This window comes from Lemur catta, chromosome 6 (genome assembly GCF_020740605.2).
Source record: "Lemur catta isolate mLemCat1 chromosome 6, mLemCat1.pri, whole genome shotgun sequence".
NCBI lineage: Eukaryota > Metazoa > Chordata > Mammalia > Primates > Lemuridae > Lemur > Lemur catta.
The window spans coordinates 46,588,692-46,612,143 of record NC_059133.1 but is presented as its reverse complement, the minus strand read 5'-3'; positions in this window follow the sequence as shown (position 1 = coordinate 46,612,143).

The window sequence follows — 23,452 nt, the reverse complement described above, 5'->3', positions numbered from 1 at the left end:
TGCTAGGATTACAGGCATGAGCCACTGCGCCCAGCCTGACAATCTTAACCAATCTCAGGATGATACTCAGATTTATACTCCCAGCAAATTTTTCTGAAATCTAGAATTAAACATTCCGTGGCCTATGGGGCATTTCCATTTAGATGTCTAGTAAAGGTATTCTACATAATATGCTCCAATGTGAGGCCGTCCTGGAACCTCTCTTACTGCAGTCTTCTCCATTTTTATTAGTATCAATTCCTCCTTCAGCTGCTCATGTTTAAAACTTTGATATAATTATTGGCTCCTCTTTTTATATATTCAGTCCATCAGCACATGATCTTGGCTTTAACTTTAACATCTACAAAGAATCTGACCCCTTCCTGCCACCTCCGTTGCTACCACCCTAATCTAAGTCACCATGATCTTCCTCCTGGGTTACGGTAACAGCCTCCTGACTGGACTCGCTTCTCCTTCCTTGCCCCGGCAATCTGTTCTCTTTGTAGCAGCCAGAAGGATACAACACCCCAGCCAACTTTTTATTTGAAACTTTTCAAGCACATTGAAAGAACAGTACAATATAAAATGTCTTTTACAGCTTTTTTTCTGAGCCAGGATCCTATCAAATGCAATTTGATTGTTATATCTTTTCAGTCTCTCTTAATCTAGAATAATCTTTTTGTTTTTTAAAATGGCATTCACTTTTCACAGAACATGTCTCATACATTCTGAATTTGTCAGATATTTTCCTCATAGATGATGTTGTGTACTTTATACTGCATCACATCAAAAAGTATATAATGTCAGGTTGTCCTAATGTTAGTGAAGCTATTTGATCACTTGGTTAAAATAAGTCAACCCACCCTTTCATTGGGAAGGTAAATTCTCCTCTTTACAATTAGTAAGAAATTCATGGGGTGATATTTTTGGCAACTTCCAAATACCTTATCCATCCACTCTTTTACCCAGTGGTTATAGCATCTATTAATAATTCTTCCTGGATTATTTATTACACTGGAAGTTGCAAAATGGTGATTTTAAAATACTCTCATTCGGAGGATCACTTGAAGTCAGGAGTTCGAAATCAGCCTCAGCAACAGTGAGATCCCATCTCTACTAAAAAATAGAAAGAAATTAGCGGGACAACTGAAAATAGAAAAAAAAAAGTAGCCAGGCATGGTGGTGCATACCTGTAGTCCCAGCTACTTGGGAGGTTGAGGCAGGAGGATTGCTTGAGCCCAGGAGTTGGAGGTTGCTGTGAGCTAGGCTGACACCATGGCACTCTAGCCTGGGCAACAGAGACTCTGTCTCAAAATAAAATAAAATAAAATAAATAAAAACAAAGTACTCTCACTCCTATTTTCAGAAGCGTAAAATATTGCCTTCCTTATTTTTCCCTTATTCCTCCTCTGCTACTACCCTTTCCTCCCCTCCTCCTACTCCTCTTCTTCCTGATTCTCACAGTGGACACACGATTATTTTTAATTTGATGTCTTATAATCAATTACCACAGAATGATTCCTTTAAAATGTGTATCAGATCAGGTTCTATGCTACTGAAACCTCATCGATGACTTCCCACTTCACTCAAAGCAAAAGCCAAGGTCCTGGCAGTGGCCTAGGAAGCCCTGCATGATCTCATCCCCAACTCTCTGGCTCCGCCTCTTTCTGCACACAGCTGCAGCCATCTACTCTCTTGACCACTCCTCAAACACCCCATGTATACTCCTGCCTTGGGGTCTTCCACCCCACAATGCCCTCTCTCTGTAATGCTCCTCCCCAGATGTTCACATGATTTTGTTCCTTACCATTTTCAAATTTTTTTCTCAATGTCACCTGACCAGCTGTTTAAATTTAAAAAAATTTTTTTAAAGTCCTCCTTACTATACTACTTTATATTCTCATCAATCTTATCACCTTAATTATTTACTATGTCTACTGTCTGCCTCCAATTAGAATGTAAGCTCTGTGAGAGTAGAGAATTTTGTACTCATTGCACAATTTTATGCACTGCTGTATCCCAGTGGCTGGAATAATAATACTCCCTCAGGAAATGCTTATTGAACGAATGGATGAATTGATTGGGTAAGATCGGATAAGAGAAGGAAATGCCCATCTTCAGGCTTGGCAATCTGGAATGCCAGTGTTCTACGCCCCTGAGATAGGGAACACAGAACAAGGAGTGTGTTGGGAGCAAACTTTGGACATGTCGAGTTTTAGGTGAGATAGCCTGTGAGGTAGCCATGTGGAAAAGCTCAATAGGAAGTCAGCTAGACCTAGATTTAGTGGATAGACTGGGTATGAAGTCGTTTCCAAACACCTAAAGCAATATCCTAATTCATTTTAAATGAATTGAAGATTACTGAATTGAATTAATATGAACGGAGAGGCTAAGAGTCTTTGCCTCTCTGGCTGGCAAGCCAACCAAGCGTGGGAAGAGAGCTATTAACACTTTCCTGCGTCTGCTAGGTTTTGAACTGCTCGACTCAAAGACAGCACTAAACACCTGGTAATAGTTCTAACGGTTTGTCAACAAAGCCGGACCTGTTAGTCTTCTAGGGTGATAACTGTTTCTAGTAGTCTAAAGACTTGGTTAAAGACACCTGCATCCTGTATAGAGCAATTAGTACTTTAAAAGTGTGATTTTGCTGTTGATCTACTAAGTGTGGTAAACTTTGCAATTCCTTTAATCAAAGGAAAAGAAAAGCAACATCAAAAACTCTTTCTTTCATTAGGTTCTAATCTTTTCTCTTCCTTCCTGCACCTTCTTAAGTCTTCCAAGTCTTGGGAAAGTGTTCAATAAATGATGAGCTGTAAGAATACAAGAAAAGTTTGGCTTGTGTGATGTCACCAGTGTTCAGCACAGTGCCTAGTCTAAAACAGGTGCTCAGTACATTTTATTCGCCTACATTTATTAACATCTACCTTTTTTTTTTTTTTTTTTTTTTGAGACAGAGTCTCACTTTGTCGCCCAGGCTAGAGTGAGTGCCCTGGTGTCAGCCTAGCTCACAGCAACCTCAACCTCAAACTCCTGGGCTTAAGCGATCCTACTGCCTCAGCCTCCTGAGTAGCTGGGACTACAGGCATGCGCCACCATGCCCGGCTAATTTTTTTTTCTATATATATTTTTAGTTGTCCAGATAATTTTTATTTCTATTTTTAGTAGAGACGAGGTCTTGCTCAGGCTGATCTCGAACTCCTGACCTTGAGTGATCCACCCGCCTCTGCCTCCCAGAGGGCTAGGATTATACGCGTGAGCCACCGCGCCCAGCCACATCTACCTTTTTGATTTTCAAACCACCATCCAAATCCCTGCTCTACCCAAAACCTCAATCCCCCTTTTCTTGACAATATCCAGAGCCACGAATCCTTATAGTTAAAAATAAAAGTAACTATGAGAAAAGGAGAAGTCGATGGCATCTCAACCAGCATGAAAATTGTCCATTGCAACTTTGGATATAGGGAAAATTTAAACTCATTCATAAAATTGGACACACACCAATGAATGGGAAGATGAGTCTTTCTGATTGCTCATGGAGAATTTCCATATTAGCTTATAAATCCTGCCCACATGATAGGTCATTCCATTACTGTATAAGTTCCTATATGTCTTTTAGTTTCCTTTTGAATGATGGTGCAATGATTCCTTTTGAATGAAGTAGATGCTGTCATTCATGTCTTTAAAAAAAGATCAAAGTGAAATTATAGGGATATATTTTAGCAATTTCAAAAGATTTTGTCATTATTTATGACAATGACAAAACCAAAGGTACACTGATCTATGGCACTTCAAGATAGCAGTGTTACTAAGTTAAGGACATCATAAATCAGAGATGTTTCCCCTTTTCCTTTAGATACAGGAAAATAATTAGTCTTCACTGGTCAACATTAAGGTCAAAAGTATATGTATATTTAACTTGCCCATTGTTTTTATAGCTTTATTTGTTTATTTTCTTTCTTTTTTTTCTGGAATAGAAAGTGTGGATATAGTTAAGGTAAGAAGGCAACTGACACTATGCACACTTTCTAAAGTGACAATAACAAGGTGACCAAATCAGGATAGCATCAACCACAAAAGTGTAGAGCCACTGAAATTCACATGAGTGAAACTAGAGATTAACAGTCATTTAAATCCCAGTACTGGAAGATAAGATATCTTTTTCTATTCTGACTTTTCTCATGGATTCACTTTGCAGGGTTGTCCATGATTTTTAAAGAAATTCTGTGTAGAATAGATTTTTTACGTAGCAATTACTAACAGAAGATGTGTAGGACATGAACGCCATCCTGTCAACTGAAGGCACTTTAGTGATTTGAGTATTATTAATAAATTCAGCAATAATAAATATATACAATGAATTGTCATGAAGTTATAAAGCAGCAAAGAATAAATAGAATACAATATTTATAAGTAATTTAATAAAATATAATATTTCTAAAACAATAAATGCCAAAACTCAACTCAAAATAGAGAGAAGATAGCTAACTATGATTTTTACTTAGATAAGCAAGCTTAGAAGACTTAAAAATAGCTAAATAATTCCTCTGAAGTTGGGTGGTTACTATTATACATATATGGTATTTTAATTACTTTTCACTCATTAGCCATTCATCCATTTTAGAATTTCCACAAATGCCCCAAGCGCTTAAACCTTAAGTCATTGACATAGAAGTGGCAACTCCTGAAAGCATCCCATCTGCTTCCAATAAGAAACTTGATATTCTTTAGGATTTATGGGTGTTGGGAGGAGGTTGCTTAAAGTGAGGTTCCAGAAATGGCCGGAAAATCCTTGTAGGTGAAACCCATATTTCTCTGACTGTCAGGAGTTCTACATTTATATCTAGAATCTCAGCAACAAGCATGGAGGAATTTCTTTGCCCAAAGACAGCGAAATTGCAGGTTTCTGACTAATCCAGTTTGTATGCTTGGGGAGGGGTGTTGTGGGGGAAGGAAAACATCTAAAGAGGGATTAAAAACACTTTTAGTTTCATACTTATTTGTACTCATGCAACAATTCTAGGCAAAGTTATTCTTAATTAACTGAGAATGGGTCAGGAGCATGATGATAAGAACTGTAGACCGTGGTGACTGCCCAGTTTGACTCTTTTCTCCCATCCTCTTCCAAGAGTCTGCCGTGGTTCCACCTGGTCTCAGCAGAGAACTGGCCTAGAAGTTGTGATACATGAAGATGCAACAGCCACCATGTGACAAAGAGGAAAAAGCCAAAAAAATTACACACCCTGGTCTTGACGTTGTAGAGGCACTTAGCTAAGGCCCGTAGTCACCTCTCCAAACATCTCCTTCTATTAGAAAAATAATCATTTACTTGTTTACCACTGTTGGTTGAGGTTTCTGTTATTGACAGCAAAATGCATTCCTATCTGAACACACCCAGCCTCAGCTTAAGCTGACACTCTCAAACCCTTGTTAGGTTTGGATTAAGCCCTTTGGGTTTTGGAGAGTAGGCGTAAGCCTCACCAGATGGATTTGACTCAAAATCAGGCAGCGCAAGGTGTGCAAAAGGAGGAAAAAAGTAGGCGTGGTCTGCTTCTTTCTCTCTGCAGAACTTTGCTTATTATTAAATACTTGTCTGCTCCACTCCAACACCAATCCATGAATTCAACATTTGTCCTCCAAAATTTTGATTTCAAACAACCTATTCCCTGAATCCTGCCCCTACATTTTCAGCTCACTTATTCTGAGGCCTCCCACTGCAACAATTTTCTACTTCAGTGCCCCATCTCGGATGCACTGTTCATTTATCCTACAACTGACCTCTTGTATCTTCACTCCCCTATTTACTCAGCTTTGATCCCACTATACACCGTTGTAAACACCCTCAACTCCCTTCTTTCTCTCTCCCTCATCATACTCTCCTGGTTAAGACAAAGCAAAACAAAATGAAGGAGAACAAAAAACCAACCCCAATTAAACACAACTCTCCTCCATCTCTGTGCGTGGACCACATTGCCATGCTGCTGGAGAAGATCCCAAAAGAGGGCTCACTTCAAAATCATGACTCCCAAATCCTGAAGATCTCATCACTGCCCAACAGTTCTAACTTACTCCCTCTGTAGCTTGCTTTCTCACTCTTTATGTTAACATTTGATACTTTCCTGTTGCCTCAAACTTTCCCTTTGTTTCCACCACCCTGCCTCAGGCATTGGTCTTGTCTCAATTTTCCTGAGAAGAAGGAACTCCTAGCATCCCAACCTACACATTTAAACATTTATCCATATTTATGCATATTCCCTGCTTTTATAGTAGAAGAGTCATCTGTACCCATACAAAGGGTTAGAAGTTCCTTCATTTGTGCTCTGATATCAACTCCTCTCAGCTTCAGATACTTCTCTGCCAGCTATTCTGGCCTCTGTGCATCCCCAAACTCTGTTTCTCTACTGAGTGGTCCCCACAGAGCTATGTTAGCATCATCCTTTGACAATACATCATTCAAACTTTCCAGCGTTGCCCCTTTTCTCTGATCGTTTCACAGCAAAATTTCACCAAAGACTTCTCTTAACGTGCTGTCAGCACTTTGATCACCTCTCATTCACTCTCTCTTCAGTGCATTCTTTTCTGGCTTCTGTCCCCCCGACTATACTGAAACTGCTCTGGTCACAGTCACCAATGGCTTCCAAGTTGCTAAACCCACTATCCTGGAGTATCCAGTAGCACCGAACACGGCTGGCCACGCCCTCCTACGTGAAACACTCTCAGCATCCATCATAACATGCTCTCTTGGGCTTTTTTCTCCCTCACTGCTCACTGCCTCCCAGTCTTCCTACCGGGAATTTCATTTGTTACTTGGTCTCTAATGTTAAAAAGCCTCTGGTTTTGGTCTTCAGTCCTCTTCTCTATTTAGATTCCTTTCCTAATGAATTGCATCTATTCTCATGGCTTTGGATGCCACCTTGATGTTATTTATTCTTGAATATTTATCTTCCACCATGACCCTTTCCTTGAACTCTAGATATTTATATTCAACTTCTTGTGTAACATCTCCAAGCCACTTGGAAATCTAATAAGGATAGTGAACTTCTAATATGGGCCAAATGAATCTCTCTTTACCCTCTTCCATCAGTATGTACAACACACCTCTTGCTCCCCTGACTCCTCTATTTCAATAAAGGATACCATCTCCCCCCATGTGGTTAAACCAAATATTTAAGGGTCATCTTAGATTCCTCTCTTTCTCTTAACCCCATACCTCTGGATGCTGCTTTCAAAATCATGTCAAGTCCACCTACAGTCATACACCATGTAATGACACTTCAGTCAATGATGGACCGCATACATGCCCAGGATCCCATAACATTATAATACTTACAATCATAGTGTAGCTTTTCAATGTTTAAATACACAAATACCATGTGTTACAGTTGCCTACAGTATTCAGTACAGTAACATGCTGTACAGGTTTGTAGCCTAGTAGCAATGGGCTATGTCATACAGTCTATGTGTGTCGTAGGCTCTACCATCTAGGTTCGTGTAAGCGCACTCTATGAGTTCGCACAATGACAAAATTGCCTAAGGGCACATTTCTCAGAACATAGCCCTGTCATTAGGCAACGATGACTGTATCGCTCTTTATCTTTCACTGACACCTTTTAGTTGCCATAACTTTCTAACTACTCTAGCCTCCCTCTGATGGCATTCTAAACCTAACAGAGCATCCAGAGAGCTTCTCTTAATGCATAAATCAGGTCTTTTAGAATAAAATTCAAATTATCTTCCTTGGCCACACAGTCCTGCATGGTCTTGGTCTACCTCCCTGTGCAGCCTCTTTCCTACCATTCTCCCCACTCCCCACTTTCCAAGCCCCTTTCCTAATCCCAGGCCTGAGCATTTGCTGTTCTCTCTGCCTTCCCACCTCTTCATTCTTATCCTTTCTTTCTATTCCAATTCACCTTCTGGGAGAGAGGCTTTCCGGGCCATGGTATCCAAACTAGCCTTCCCCACTGAGTTTCTACCTCATCAACATGTTTGCTGTTTGGAAAGCACTTCTCACGTTATATAATACTTCTCACAGTATTATTTAGAGCTCATTTTCTGCACCATATGACAACCTCTGTACCCCAAGTTCACTTCTGTGTCCCCAATGACCAGCAACAGGGACTCAATAAATTATATGTACAAATGAATATAATTCTATGAAGACAGGTGGGTTTTTTTTGTTTAGAACCCAGAATTCCAGAATATTATAAATAAAGAGACCTTAGAATCATCTAACCCAATTATTTCATCTACTGGTGAAGAAACCGAGGCTCAGAAAAATCAAGGGAACCCTCTGAGTCCCCAAACTATTTTAGGACAGAGCTTAGTCTGGAATCCAGGTGTCACTTGACTCCCAGGTGTCTTGACTCACTTCTCCTGTTGTCTTGTGATGACTTCCTCTGGTTCTTCAGATGCAAGCTAAGGAAACTGACTCTGGCTAATTTAATCAATAAAAGAATTATTAAAAGGCTTTGAGGTTAGCTGTTCCCAGAATTCAGGAGAAATCTGCCACCCAGCCTTTAGAAAGGACAGAAACTAGTGTGGCTCTGGATATTTGGATAACAGGTGGTAACAGATCATTGTAATGGCACCAAAGTCAGGATGAATGAACTCTGATCCTTTTCTTTCACTGTGCTGCTCCACTCAATGGGCACATTCCCAGGAGTAAAAATACGAGAGTCTTCATTTGAGTCTCATTCTCACTCCTGAGCTCACCAAGCATTGGTCCCGCCAGTACTGCCTGTGATGATGGCCGAGTGATTTCCCAAATGGAAATGGATATGCTGTTGCTATAAGAAGTCGGAGGCTGGGCAGACAAAAACAACAGATGTCCACAGTACATCATAACACATAGCTGGCAGGAGCTGTGCTTGATGCCAAAATATTGGGCTCCTGACAAGCCCTGTCCCCAGGTTGGCATTCCATATTTCTTAAAGTTATTTAGCTCTGGCTCCCTTTCCGATGGGTTATGCAAATTTTCCCAAGTGAGAATTTTCTCACAAAGGCCCAGGAGGCAGAGAGCAGGACCTTCTGTGATGTGAACACTGCCAGCCGGTGCTGTAGCTCTGGCTTACTGCACACGATGTTGTGCTTGTTCCTGTTTGCCCGGAGGTCAGGTTGCTATGAGTATGGAATTTTGTTTCCTCTCCCCTCACCCTCCCTTCAAATGAAGTAGCCTGAGAAATATCTTCTCAGCTGGTGAGAAGAAGATATGTACACTATTCACATTTTCTACTTGTTACTGATGCTCCACAGCTAAGCTAGAGAGACTGCAATAAATATAAGCATTAACTCACCAACTGCATATTAAACTCCTATCTAGGGATTGAGATGACACTGAAAGTAAATAGAAATGGAACAATTGCCTCCATTATATTTTCCTTATTCTTGACACCACTGTTCTTCCCTCTCTGCCCCTTCCTACCCTCACCGTAGCTAACAACTACCACACAATACCTGGGTCAGCTGGTATCTAGCTCTGCTTCTTAAGAATTATTTTATGGAAGAAAGGGAAAGAGAGGAAAACCAAAGAAGTGTGGAATGTTTTCCAAAGTGGAAATAAAAAGTTCAAAACAAGAACTGAAGTGACTTCTCCTTCCTTTCCTCAACAGATCACTAGACATAACGGGATCTGAAATCAAATCAGAGATTGAAGCTGTCAGGCAATCTACCCTCCTCTGCTAGGAATAGAAGACATTAGCCATAGTCTACTTGTCTTTTGAGACATTTTGTTCACTCTAGGACATAAGGGAGTCTGTTGTCAATCCCAGTGTTGCAGGAGACAGTAATGGAATCTGGCAGAAAGACTGATTGAAAACCAAGATTTATGGAACAACACAGGGAGACCAAAAGAAAACAAAAACATGTATGGCCAGACAATATCCTGGGATGCCATATGAAAAGTCAGAGTCAAAGTTGTTTACTTTGAAATCCACATAGCTTAATCTCATTTACCTAGAGTCTTTGGCACTTGGCAAAATACAACCCCCAAGAAGTCTGCCTAGTATGTAAAGTCATCTCCGCGTTGCCTCCTGTATGGGATAAACTCATGTGGGAGCAAGCCACATGCTCCATAAATGTATTAATAAACTGTCCTGCTGTCCCCAGCATGTCCCCAGCCCAAACACAGTTGCAAGGTGTTCAGCAGGGAGCGCTGATAGAAGGCTGTACTGGTTACCTCGGTAACCCTTAGGATTAACCTGAGGACAGCCTCTCCTAGTATCTCCAAAAAGTGTGAAAGATGAGGCCTCAATAGACAGGGTTGCCCCCTACACTGGACCACCTGAACCGTGTGGTCTGTGTGATAGAATTCTTAGTGAAGTCACCTTTATTCTAATTAAGACAACGTGTATCCAATGGCAGGCAACCGAGTATTTCTTTCAAGAAACTGTAGGATCAAAGACTTCAGAGGCCTTTGGAGGCTTCATTGTCTGAAACTAAATATGATCTCAGCAGCAGAGCCAAATATGTCTATTGCCCTGGATCATGCTATAATATGAATTATAATAAAAACTTAGATTCACTGAGTATTTATGTGCTGGAGACTATGTAAGTGTTTTTACATGGATTATCTCATTTATATGGATCACACAACAACTCTACAAATAGTTATTATCATTATCCCAATTCTTGAAGAAACCCAAGGCTTAGGAAGACTAAGAAACCTTCCCAAATGTGCACAACTAGTAAGTGGTGGAGCTGCAACTTGAATCCAGGTAAACTGACTCCAGAGCTTGAACTTTTGACCATTACATTATACACCCATAGAATCCCAGTGCTTTGAACTTGGAAGCAGGTCCTTTGTAGGATTTTTAAAAATGTAAAATAAAAATGAGATGGTACAACTTATAATTTATTGAATCTTAAAATGATTTTCCTATCCTTTTTATTTTCCTGAAGCCACAAAGAGAGTAAGCAGTGTACTGGGACCTGGAAATGAGTTTGTGTTTTAATCACCCCCTACTTATGCCATTGGTGAGGAAGAGATTTTTCCCTTTGGGTCATGGAGATGGCCAAACTCATGACACCCAACACTGGACAGATGAAATTGACAGCAGTTTATTAGTTACATATACTGACAGCCTGGGGGAGGAGGGCACTGCCTGCCATGGAGGGGCACGTGGGTTTGCACTTGGGAACAGAGTGAATAAGCAGGAGCGTAGGAGACAAGTTTTGTAGTACCAAGAGGGTGTGGTGCCTCCTGTTTCCCACAGGAGGATATGATTAGCTTGTTTGACTAATTCTTCAGGCTGGTAGAAATCTTAAACCCTCCACTCAGGGATTAGAAGGAACTGCACCTGATCACCCTGACAAGGAGGGTTTTTTGGTTAGGGGACCTTATTTGCAGGGGCAGAGTGGGGAGGGGAATTTGGAGTTAAGCCACTTGAGGCCCTCCTGACATTGCAAATATCAAGACAGTACATAATATGGGGCCTTAAAGTTAAGCCTCGTACCACAATCTCTCCATAAAACACAAGCAGATGAGATATGTAAGGAAAGTGCACAAAGATACCTGGCTGAAAAGAACAGGTTGTCATTGGATACCTAAAGCTATGTGAAAAGGGAAAATGTTCCATGAGACTGGAAAGCTGTAGCCAGACTTCCATGGGCCTTGAGACCCCATTAAAGATTTTTGAACAATAGAAAAACATGACCCAATGTGTGTTTTAGGAAAAACCTATCTGTAATGGGGATGGATTGGAAGGGAGGAGAGAACAGAGACAGGCACAGAAGATTACTATTTGTCAAAATCATAACAGGGAGAAGTCATGAGCATTTGAACTGGAAAAGTGGTCCCGGTGGAAAGATAAGTAAAAGAGAAAGTCGAGAGAAATTATAGTGGCACAAGCCGCAGGACCAATCAACTGACTGACTGTGGGGAGTAAAAGAGCAAACAAAGTTAAGAATTACTCTGAGCTAGCCTGTCTTCATTTAAAATTTTGTTGTTTTGTTCAGTGTGGATTTTTTGCATTCATTTTGATTTTTAAAACTACATAATTATATTAAAATATTTATCTTCATTACTGAGTATATTAGTTTTCTGTGACTACTGTAAGGAATTATTATGTATCTAGTGGCTTAAAACAACAGAAATTTATTCTTTCTCACAGTTGTGTCTGTTCAAAGTCCAAAATCAAAGTGTTGGCCGGGCCATGCTCTCTCTCTCTGGAGGCTCTAGGGCTGAAGGCATCCCTGGTCTCTTCCACCTTCTGGGGGCTGCCAGCATTCCTCAGCGTGTGGCTACATCACTTCTGTCTCTGCCTCTGTAGTCACACTACCTTCTCTTCTGTCGGTGTAAAATCTCCCTCTGATTCTTCCTTATAATGACACTTGTGATTGCATGTAGGGGCCCACCTGCGTAATCCCAAATAATCTCCTCACCCAAAATCCTTAACTTAATTGTATCTGCAAAATCTGTGTCATGTAAGGTAACATTCACACATTCCAGGAGTTAGCATGTGAATATTTGGGGGCAGAGGGTATGCTCACTGTTAGCCTACCACACTGAGTTTTTTTTTTTTTATATCACTTTAAATTTTGTATCTAAGGCAAGTAAATGTCTCACCTCATTCCTCACCCTGGTCTTAGAGTTGGTCATTTGAGCATGGAAAATTGAGGGAATGATGCTTTTACTGATAGAAATGGGGAATTCAAGAGAAGGTACTTATTTGGAACAAAAAATGTTGCTTAAATATTTAAAATACACCACTACTGTGTTAGACATTCTAGCATATGGAGTTGAAGTGCAAGACCTGAGTTTCATATTCTTTGAACATGGCCTCCTTTTCCTGGAGCCAGATGAAAGCCCACCTTGTGAGTAGATTGGGATACTTTGTGTCTTTACCTAGAGCTGAGAAGATGATACTGTCCAGCATTCATCTCCCCTTCGTTTGGAGACAGTGCCAGAACTTGCTTTGGTGAACCATGTTTCATCTTCTCCGAGACTGTGTGATTGGGGGGCTGTACGCCCAACTCAGGATTGGACCTCAGCTTGAGGTCCAGGCCTGGCCAATCCATGAGACTGCTTCTCCCTGGCTGCAGTTAGTGATTGGTTCACAGTAGTGCACTTGCCTCAAATTGATACAGTAAGAATGAATTCTGGGACGTAGGTGAGAACCACCAGGAAGCAGCGCTGAGTTTCCCTCTCCACTTGCATCTGGGAATACGTGTCCCTGGAGCCTGGAGTGAACAGAAGGAAAGGCCCAACCAGGAGTCAAGGATCTCCGTAACATCACCAAAGCCCCTAAATCAAACCACACTTGAAGCCAGACCGACTCCTGGGCTTTTCAAATACCTGAACCAATAAATTTCTCTTATTGCTTACACAAGGTTGAATTAAGCTTTTTTCCTGTCACTTAAAGCCATAGGCGATAGTAAAAGAAAATTATCATTTTCATTATTTGGCCGCCCAGGGGAAATGGAGTGATGCATGGGGCGGATAAACATTCCCAGCTGAGACTGCATGCCAGGGACATTTGCATTTGATTTGGTGAAAGTGTGAATTATTTCATCCTTTGACCAGAATGTCACCACTACCACGGAATTTGTTCAGTGCCACAAAGTGCCATGGGGGGACCCCATGTTTCCCTTCAAGGAGATAGGACTGTCTGACCAATATCCAAGAAATACATGGATGGAGGTGTGGCAAAGAACTGGAGGAGGGACGAGGAAGGTCATTTGGTGACCTTGGGCAAATCTACTGGAGACAGCTAACTTGAGTAAGTGAAAGGACTGTGGGGAATTTAGGGCAAAGACGGGGTCAAGAGAAAGCTGGTCAGGAAAGCCAGGAAGTGATAAGGCACAGAATACTCATCAGATCATTCCCTGGAATTGCTCCCTCCCGGAGTGACCATGGACTTTCTTTACAAACAATGGGAATCGAGAATCGGTGTCTGGATATCTAGTGGAAATGCTTATATCGGCATAAGACTATGTTATGCTAAAATTATGAAGAGTAAGGGTTTCATGATAGTCCCACTTCAATCATCACCTCACAACTTCACATTTCAATGTCTGACCTCAAGACAGCCCCTGCTGGTGTCACATTAAGAATGTTTAAAAGAAATAGGAAGGCCCACCAGTAGGGTAGCATTTCCAAAGGAATAGTAGCTATCAGCCCAGGAAATTCTACACTTTCAGCAGCAATTTAACACTTTGAATAAATTTTCAAGCATCTCAGTCATTCTTTTCCTTTAAGTAATAAAAAAAAAATGGCTCATATGTTGGGTAGTTCCTTTTGCATTATGTTAATAAAATAACATTTGGCAACATGTTTAATACCAATTATATGAATGGATTGAAGTAATAAGCAAAATAAAACCCATTGAAACTTGTTTATTAAAATGTAAATAAGGAAATGAAGAGCCTATGAAGATATTAACGGCTTTCCTTGATTCTAAATTTTCAAGCATTATTCAAAGCTCTTTTGGGACTGTAACCACTGAAGCCTATAGAGTTACTGTTACTTGTATTTGGCAAGATTCTCCATGTCAATTGTACAGTGCAAGACTGAACAAGAAAGAGAAGTGGAGGGAAAAAAATTGGCTGAAACAGAAGCAAATCATCTTGGTTTCACTTATAGGTTTCACTTACATGTCTTAGGGAGGTATAAGGGACAGCTATCACAGTGAATAAATATGAGAAGTGACTTTTTGGAAGAAATCCAGATCTTTTTCATTTAAAGGAGTTAGCTCAATTTCGCTTGAAACAATATTTATGTACATTGGAAGTAAAATCATTAAAAGATTGGATATTTGATCAAATTTTAGGAAAAAAAGACCCCAAATATGGCATTAGTTATAAGCATACAGTATGTGTGTTCATACATACAAACATATTCTGAACATAATGATGAAGAGAAAACTTACATCTGTTCTAAAATTCACTTAGGAAAATTCTTAGATGCTCCTAGAACTGAAAACTCTAATAAGTAAAGTCTAATTTTCGTGAATACCTGTACTCAATGGTTATTTGACCTGAATTACACAACACATTTTCAGCTTTGTAACTCTTGGAGTGCATGTAATTTTTAATTGGCTTTTCTTTGGCAATATCAGTATGTTTGTATTATATTCATGGGACTCCCTCTGGTGTATAACTTAACACATGAAAATTCTTGTTTTACTCTTTACCAAGGTTTTCTTGCTGCCTGATGGATAAGGTGTCTAATTATGGAGTACTGTAGAAGGCTTTGGATCAAATCATATGTTTTTCTTGAAAATGAGGTCATGTTGGGTTGTGTGATATAACTAAATAATCAGTCAACTATTTATCCAAGCCAAACACAGAATAATTAGGTTTAGTAAGATGGCTTCCTCCCTAAGATCCATAACTCAGACATGGTGGTTTGGGAACAATGTGGGTAGAAACAGTGTATGTTTTTCTTGAACATTAAATGAATGTTATTTTCTAACTAAACTATATTTTAGATAGAATTTAATTTTACTTTCATTTTTAATTTACATGGCATTGCCTAGGGCAACATTTGCCAAATAATTATTTAAAATTATGTACTCCAAAAATGTATCATTTGAGTAATATGTCCCATTATTATAAGTAAACATGAACTGGAGAGTTCTAGATAATAATTTAAAAGGTGAGATCTTTAGTCATCCATTAGTAATTTTTGATACTAGATTTCCAGATATTTCATGAAAGTATTGATTTCAAATATATTGTTTTATTGCCCCCCCCCCCCCGAAAATCATTGAAATTCTCTAGTTCCAATACTCTCCCAGCTTCAAATGCTTGTGATTCTTAAATACCTGGAAGACCTAGAATTTGGATTTGATGTTCAGGAATAATGACACTTATGCTATATTTAGATTCATTTGTTTGAATTTTGTTAAAACAATAAACTTAGGTCAGTCAAAAGCTTTATGTCCAAATAATGCCTAATTTTTAACTTTTTAAGGTGTGTACTTCTTAGGCACAAATTCTTAGAATATAATATTGTTAAACTGGAGAATTAGTACTCTTATTTCTCTTCCTGGAATTAAAACTATAGTTCCTATCAAGATACTGAAATTTGCTATATATTTCATGTTGTTTAGTTGACCACAAAACGTTATTTTATAATTCAGCATTGACCTACTAGATAATTTTTCCATTCAACATTTATACTTCAAGGGTTATTGTAGTGTATCATTATAGGATTTCCATATTCATTTTATGTTTACTACTGATATGACTTCAAAAATGTGACATTGTCAAAATTGTGCCAACTATGAAATTAAAATGTCTTATTGGGCATCTATGAACAGCTGTATTGAATAGCCTGACATCTGTGAAATCAAAAGTGCATTTCGAATTCAACTTTCAAACCACAAAATTCAAGTAAGCAAAAACTGACCATGTGTTAAAAACACTTGAAACTCTTCCTCTTGTAACTGTTTATCTACATTTTAAAAACTCTGTTTACATTGTAGTAACAGCTGTGTTTAAAAGGGACATGACAGAGGAGACTAATTTATAATGCAAAACTCTATTCTAAAAAAAAACTTATGTTTGAAAAAACACTTCAAAAGAGGGCAAAAATGATTAAAATAGACACAACCATTTGTTTAAACTATGACTTTCTCAAGAAAAAACAGCCTAATGTAAACTGCCCTATGCATGTTCCAAGCAGCTGTTCTGTGTAATGCCTCGACAAAACCTTTTCCTTTGGGGGATGGGCAGAAAGAAAATGAGAAACTGGCCATAACAAAAGGTCATTGCCATTTAAGAAACTGCACAGTCTAAGGATGAAATATTAAGTATCTTTGAAGTGTGCCAAGTTAGTTAAATTAGGGGCTGAGGAAGCAGAGCCAGTGGCCATCACTATAGTAAGTGATCTCACAATTGAAAAGGTCATTCTTGACCAGCATTCGTTTGTTGAGTTTCTATAGAAAAACTGAAAAACTTGTTAATAAGAAAAAAGTACAAGTAAGTTGGTTTGTCTGTGTTGTACCATATATTAGCTAACCTTTCTTTTTACTCCCTTTTTTTAAAAAAAAATTAGCATTGTTTGGAAATCCTGTAGACATGATGCTAAGGCCTGTTTTCCACCATTTCAATTGGTTTCTCTTGGTGTTTGACACTGCTGACCTCTCTCTCTTTTATGTAACTCTTTTTGTTGTTGTTGTTCCCGTGATGCCATTCTGTCACCTTACCTCTCGACCATCTCTAAGGCCGTAGATATGGCACATTTTCCTTTGCTTGTTTTCTAGATATTCCCTTAAGTCCTATCTTCAGCTACCTTCTCTGCTCAGATGAGGCAGAATGGTCTGATGTATCTCAGTGAGTCAGCGAGGCAGAGTTTTCCATGTGTCAGCCTGGCCTTTGAAGCAAGTGGCCAGGTGCTCTGGTTGTCAGGAATTAGCTGAGAGAGTCACACCTGACGGAACCTGTGTGGACCAATGACCAAAGACCAGCCAAGAGCAAGGATGCTTCATCAGATGCCAGCACAGACAGCTGACAGCACCAGAACTTTGCTTTCCCATTCATGCACATCAACCTTGGAAAATGTAGGCACAACCCCAAAGAGAGGGACATGGAATCCCAGACAAATTAAAATTGAGTTTTCCTGCCCAATAGAACAAGAACCCAAAATAGAAATTAAGCTCAGTTAAAAAACATAATGGCAATTCCATTTCATACATGCGATTCTGTGGAATGACTTCCCCAGCCATTCCTAGCATAAGTGCCTGCAACATAGTTGAAATTCAAAAAACATGATTTCCTTATTTCTATGGAGGGTCACAAAACTTTCATGTAGCATTAACTGATGTGTTAAAGTAAACTGGCTTTCATTCATTCCTCTACTAATGTAACAATAATACTTTGAACATTTACTCTGTGCTAGGCAGTATTCTAAGCACTGAAAATACGATAACAAGTATATGAAGTTTTGGCCCTTTAGATACAGAGATAGCTGGAAAAAATGAATGAAGAAAGGAAGGAGAGAAGAAAGAAAGGAAGGGAGGGATAGGGGGAGGAAGGAAGGAAGACCAACCAGGAATGACACATGTAAGAGAATAAAACAAAGCAGAATATTAGAGACTGACGGGGAAGAGGGAGCTCCACTCTCTTGGCCAGAGTGGTTAGGAAGCACTCTCTGAGTAGATGAAATTAATCCAGAACTTGAATGATGGTAGGGAACATGCCTTAGAGATCTGTGGAAAAAACATTCCAGACTGTGGATCCATCAGGGCACAAAGCCTTGAGAAGTCTTTCAAACCAGTTATTCTCTAAACTCATAACTCAAGTTAGCACGTAAGGGAGGAAGTCAGTAATCTTAATGTGACTCCTGACTATTCCTTGGGTTTCATTTATGTAACAGCCAAAATATATTTTGGAAAAGTAAACAAAGATGAAAGTAATGACTTGCTATTGTTAAGGTGCCCTAAATACATATGTTAAAATAAAAAAAGAATCATCAGTATAATCTTTATTTTTGTCTATGTCTACGTTTGCATTTATCTATACTTATATGCTATATACTCTGGACATATCCACACCTACATCTATCTATCTACTTATCTATCACTACACAGCTGGATATGCAACATAATTGTTTTGCTACTAAAGCCCCAAATCCTATTTAACTTGTTTCTAAAAGATGCAAACTGTCCTCTGGGGCAACTCCTGATAAGTAGAATGGATAACTATGTACATATAACATATGTATCTATATCTGTATCTGGCCATGCTTATAATCGTATTATGTATACATGAGGCTTAAGCTTAAGCACTCCCAGGTTATAGCTTCACAAAACAACTGGACCAAACATCTTCAGCAAGAAGATGATTCTATTCATAAAGCACAATTATGAGGATTATTTTTACTACTATCATGTAAAGAGATGTCAAAAAGAGTTCTCCCCAAAGGTAAATTATTAATTTTAAATAGTACATAATCTTAATTATTTGGAAAAATGTAAAAATGTTCCCACTGCTTTGCAAAGTTTCCTTAAGATTTCCCTTTTGGAAAGGGCCACCCCACCCCTTAAGCCAAAATTGAAGATGGGTTACCCAATGTCAATTCCAGAGTAGCTGTCGTGTCCTGGTGGGATCAAAGGGCAAGAAAACAGAGCCCAAGCACACAGGTCTCTTGACTGTCATGCCAGCACCAGGGTAATAACACAGACACACAATATAAAGCTGTTTTTATAAATTTGTTCTTTTTTAGGAATAAAATTGATACTTATAAATATATTTCTCTGCCTAAATTTTACTTTTATAAGCTAGTAGAAATTTGGAAATTTGCAGCAATCATTTTTACTTTGTTTAATAATAGCAAGAAAAATAGTCATTAAACCTGAAGACTTCTCAAGGGATGTGTCAGCCCCATGAATTAATCTTTTCTATGGCATATGCACAGGAGGAGATATTTAAATAATTTTACATTTTCTAATATTTTTCAATTCTATACTTTCCCAGATATAGTAGAATTTGTTCTTTAGAACAGCATTTTATTTGGTATTAAAAAGGGGAATTGTATTTTTTAAACAGGGCAGGGTTGAGCCCAGGAGTTTGAGGTTGCTATGAGCTATAATGACAGCACTGCACTACAATCTGGGCAACAGAGTGAAACCTTGTCAAAAAGTAAAAAAAAAAAAAGAAAGAAAGACAGGAAAGAAAGGAAGGAGGGAAAGAAGGAGGGAGGGAGGGAGGGAGGAAGGAAGGAAGGAAGGAAGGAAGGAAGGAAGGAAGGAAGGAAGGAAGGAAGGAAGGAAGGAAGAAAGGAAGGAAGAAGACAAAGGGCAGGGATCACATAAGCTTTTGGGAAAAAGTTGACTTAGTTTGCTTAACTGCAGGACTTCTCAGAACCTTTAATATACTAATGTACATGGTGACTCTAAGAGATGAATATTGTATGAGGCATTTCCCAAAGATGTGTGTCCAGGAGCTCTTTTTTCAAATAGAAAAATCAATTAAATTCCTGCCTCACACCATACTTATAAAAGAAATTTGAGGTGGAATAAAGAATTAAACAGGAAAAAAAAACACTAAAACTTTTAGGTAAGCATATAGAATATCCTTATGACCTTACTTTGGAAGAATATCTTAAGATATAAACTGAAATCATAAAGAAAAGGAGATTAATAAGTGATTATATTAAAGTCTAAAGCTTTTGCAATCAAAATATGTCATTAAAATAAACAGTGCAGATTGCGAAAAGATATTAGCAATTTATATAACTGACAGAGCACTAATATCCACAATATATGGAGAACTTTCCAAACAAATCAGAAAAATTCAAGAAAACTAAAAGAAAAATGATCACAGAATGTAAACAAATTATTCAGAGAAGATGAAATGGTTAATAAACATGTGAAAAGATGCTTAACATTATTAGTAACTAGAAAAATGCAAATTTAAACTACAGGGAGATACCATTTTATGCCTATCATTCTGGAAACATTTTTGAAGTTTGACAGTACCAAATGTTAGTGAGGCTGTGAAGCTATGGAAATTCTTAGCTTGGTTGGAGACACTCATGCCTAATGATCAGCAATTCCACTCCAGGATATAGAACCAAGAGAAATTTTGGCACGTGTGCACAAGAAACATACGTGAGACTGTCTAGAGCAGCAGTGTTTATCATTGTAGAAGACTGGAAGTGACCTAAGCGTCCACTGACAGACATTTAGTAGAGTAGATATATGAATTTGGGATTAGTCTTCCAAAGGAATATTGCACAATAGTGGAAATGAATAGATAAGAGCTATACATGTCAACACAGATAAATCTCAAAAACATAACATTCATGGAAAAAAACAAGTTTTGGAAAAATACAAAAAGTGTAATAACTCATGTAGAGATTAAGATATACAAAACAATGCAAAATATTACTTAGAAAAAACATACAGATATGCTCAAAGTATAAAATCTGGAAATAATCTGATAAAGAGAAAGAGAATTATGAGGGGGAAGGGTACATAGCGGTCTTCACCTCTACCTGTAATGTTTCTTTTTCTTTTTTAAAATTGAGTGATGGGTTCAGGGGTGTTGGGGCTTTTTTTATTTTTATATTTTTATTTATGACTGAAATAGTTCACTAAAAAATGTCGTTATGAAAGTGAGTGAATGAACAATATTAACATCCCTCAAAATAGTAGCTTTTTTCTTCTTTATCATTTGTGTTTGATAGTCTTCCAGAGTAATTTAATATTTAAATATTAATTAAAATATTAAATATATTAATAATATTTCATTTTTTGATTCATCTAATTGACAAAGTGAAAACCATTTGGAAACACCAAAAAAAAAAAAAGGGAAAAACAGGCTGGATTAAATAGTTTTCTCTCTCAAACATTAGCAAGTCAAAGGAGATTGTAATTTTATTTCATTCAGCATATTAAGTCATATTAAATATATATATTTCATGCATAAAAGAATATGTGCTCCAGGCAGTGATAGAAATGGAATTCACATCAAACACTTCCTGCAATATCGATGCATTTTAAAGGTCTTACATGAGCCTTTAAAACATTTGAATTTTCAGACTGGATTTCATCCTGTACAACACAACAATCACAAACATGTCCATCCCCTTGTATAACAGAGTTAATCTGTAAGATAGGTTCATTGAGCAAATTATTAGGAAGAGGCTGACTGTACAGTGGAAACTAGCAAGGATTTAGAATCCTGGAGTGCTGAGTTCGAGGCTAGTCCCACCATTCCCTCAGGGTCTGACCCCAGGCAAATAATTTGACCTCTGTGAGTCTGTTTCCTGGTCTGTAAAACAAGGGTAATGATAGTATCATCCTCACCGAATTACCGTGAGGATTAAATGAGGATACATGGGGAAGTGCCTTGTAAATCGTAAAGTCATTTTGCCAAAAAGAGTAACTCATTTCTGTAACAGTGGAACTGCAAAAGGTGCTTACCACAGGAAACTTGCCTTAAGGGAATATTTGCTCTGGTGGAGGAGGCAAAATTAACACCGAAAACAATAGCAAGCAGTTAAAAAAAAAACCCCACACCAAGAAATGCAAGTTGAATTATGCAGCTGAGATTATCAGGACTGTAGGAGGCAATCAATGAGAGTTGGGAACTGGGGTGATGAATGACTTTCACAGGGCCTTGAGGCATGGCGTTTAGATCAGTGGAGGGTGTGGAGAGGGTGTTCTAGCTAAGGAAAAGAGAAACACAGTCTATTTGCAAAATAGCAGCGATGGGCTTAATTTATCCAACCTGGTTAGGATCTTTTTACCGTCTTTCCAGCCATGGTTCTTATTAAGTGTGGAAGGCTTTCTTGGCCCTGTAGGTTAACCTAACTTTAAACTTATGTGAAAAAAGGGCTTGGGAAACAGTGAGAACTGACACTTACGGTGTGACAACCATGTTTCACTAGTTAGCATCTAAGTGCACGGATCTTGTCCTTAGCAGCCAGCTGCTTTATTAGGTTCACAGCATCTTGTCATACATCCTTGTCCACAGCTATTTGATCACCAGGAAGTATCACTGTGGGAAATCTCATCCTTGCTTTGTAAACATCTCCAGAATTTAAATTTACTATTTCTAAATCTAATCTATAAACAGACCAATAATGGTGTTACCATATTCTTCTTGAACAAGCATGGCTTCCTAAGCCCTAAGACAAGCATCTTAACTTAGATTTCATCTACTGGGTTTGCCTTTTTAAAACAATTCTCTTTAATTCTTTGTTTTAATCTACACAAAATATTACATTGAAATAACACCTTCTGCCTGATTTTACAGGCAATCTGCGGTCCCTGCTGGATCCTGTTCAGGAGTAATATGTACCAAGAATCCATAACACAATGCTGTGTCGCTGAAGAATTCTGAGACTTCAATAACATGAAAAATGTTACGCTGCAATCTTAGTTTATCGTGAAATGTCCTGTCATCGCACCCTGGCATTAAGCGGTGATGTGGTATTTGTTTCTACATAAGCAGTCATTACTTTTTTGAGGACAGGACAATATTGAAATTTAAGATAACCGATGCTTAAATAAAGTCAATCCTATTGATAGGTTTAGAAACAAAAGAGCCTCACATTTATACTACTGCCTTCTTTTCGTTACGGAAGGGGAGGCGGGAGAAGCTAGTGTGCCTGAAGAAGGAATTGTTTTTCGTGGAGACAAGCCTAGTATTTCAGGGAAATAAGAAAGTAATAACAGATGTAGAGTCAAGGTGAGAAATGGCGCACACTTCTCCCTCCTTCCTGCTCCCCATTTCAAGTTACATTCCATCTGGAATACTTTAGCCCATTCCCCAACATTTCGGTTACTAGAAATAAAAATGGAAATTTTGGCCTGCTTGCCCTCTGGTTGGGACACTAAGAAGTAAGCCTTCCTAGTAAGTTCCTGTGTTTTACTTATATAGAAAAGTTAATCATAATTCAAGCACCCGATAGTGCATGATAGGTCAAAATGTATCACCCAATCCAACTTTCCACTTAACACATTGACTGCCATGTGAGTTGGATTTAACTCAGGCTAGTTTTGAGCCCAGGTCTGCATGAAGCAAA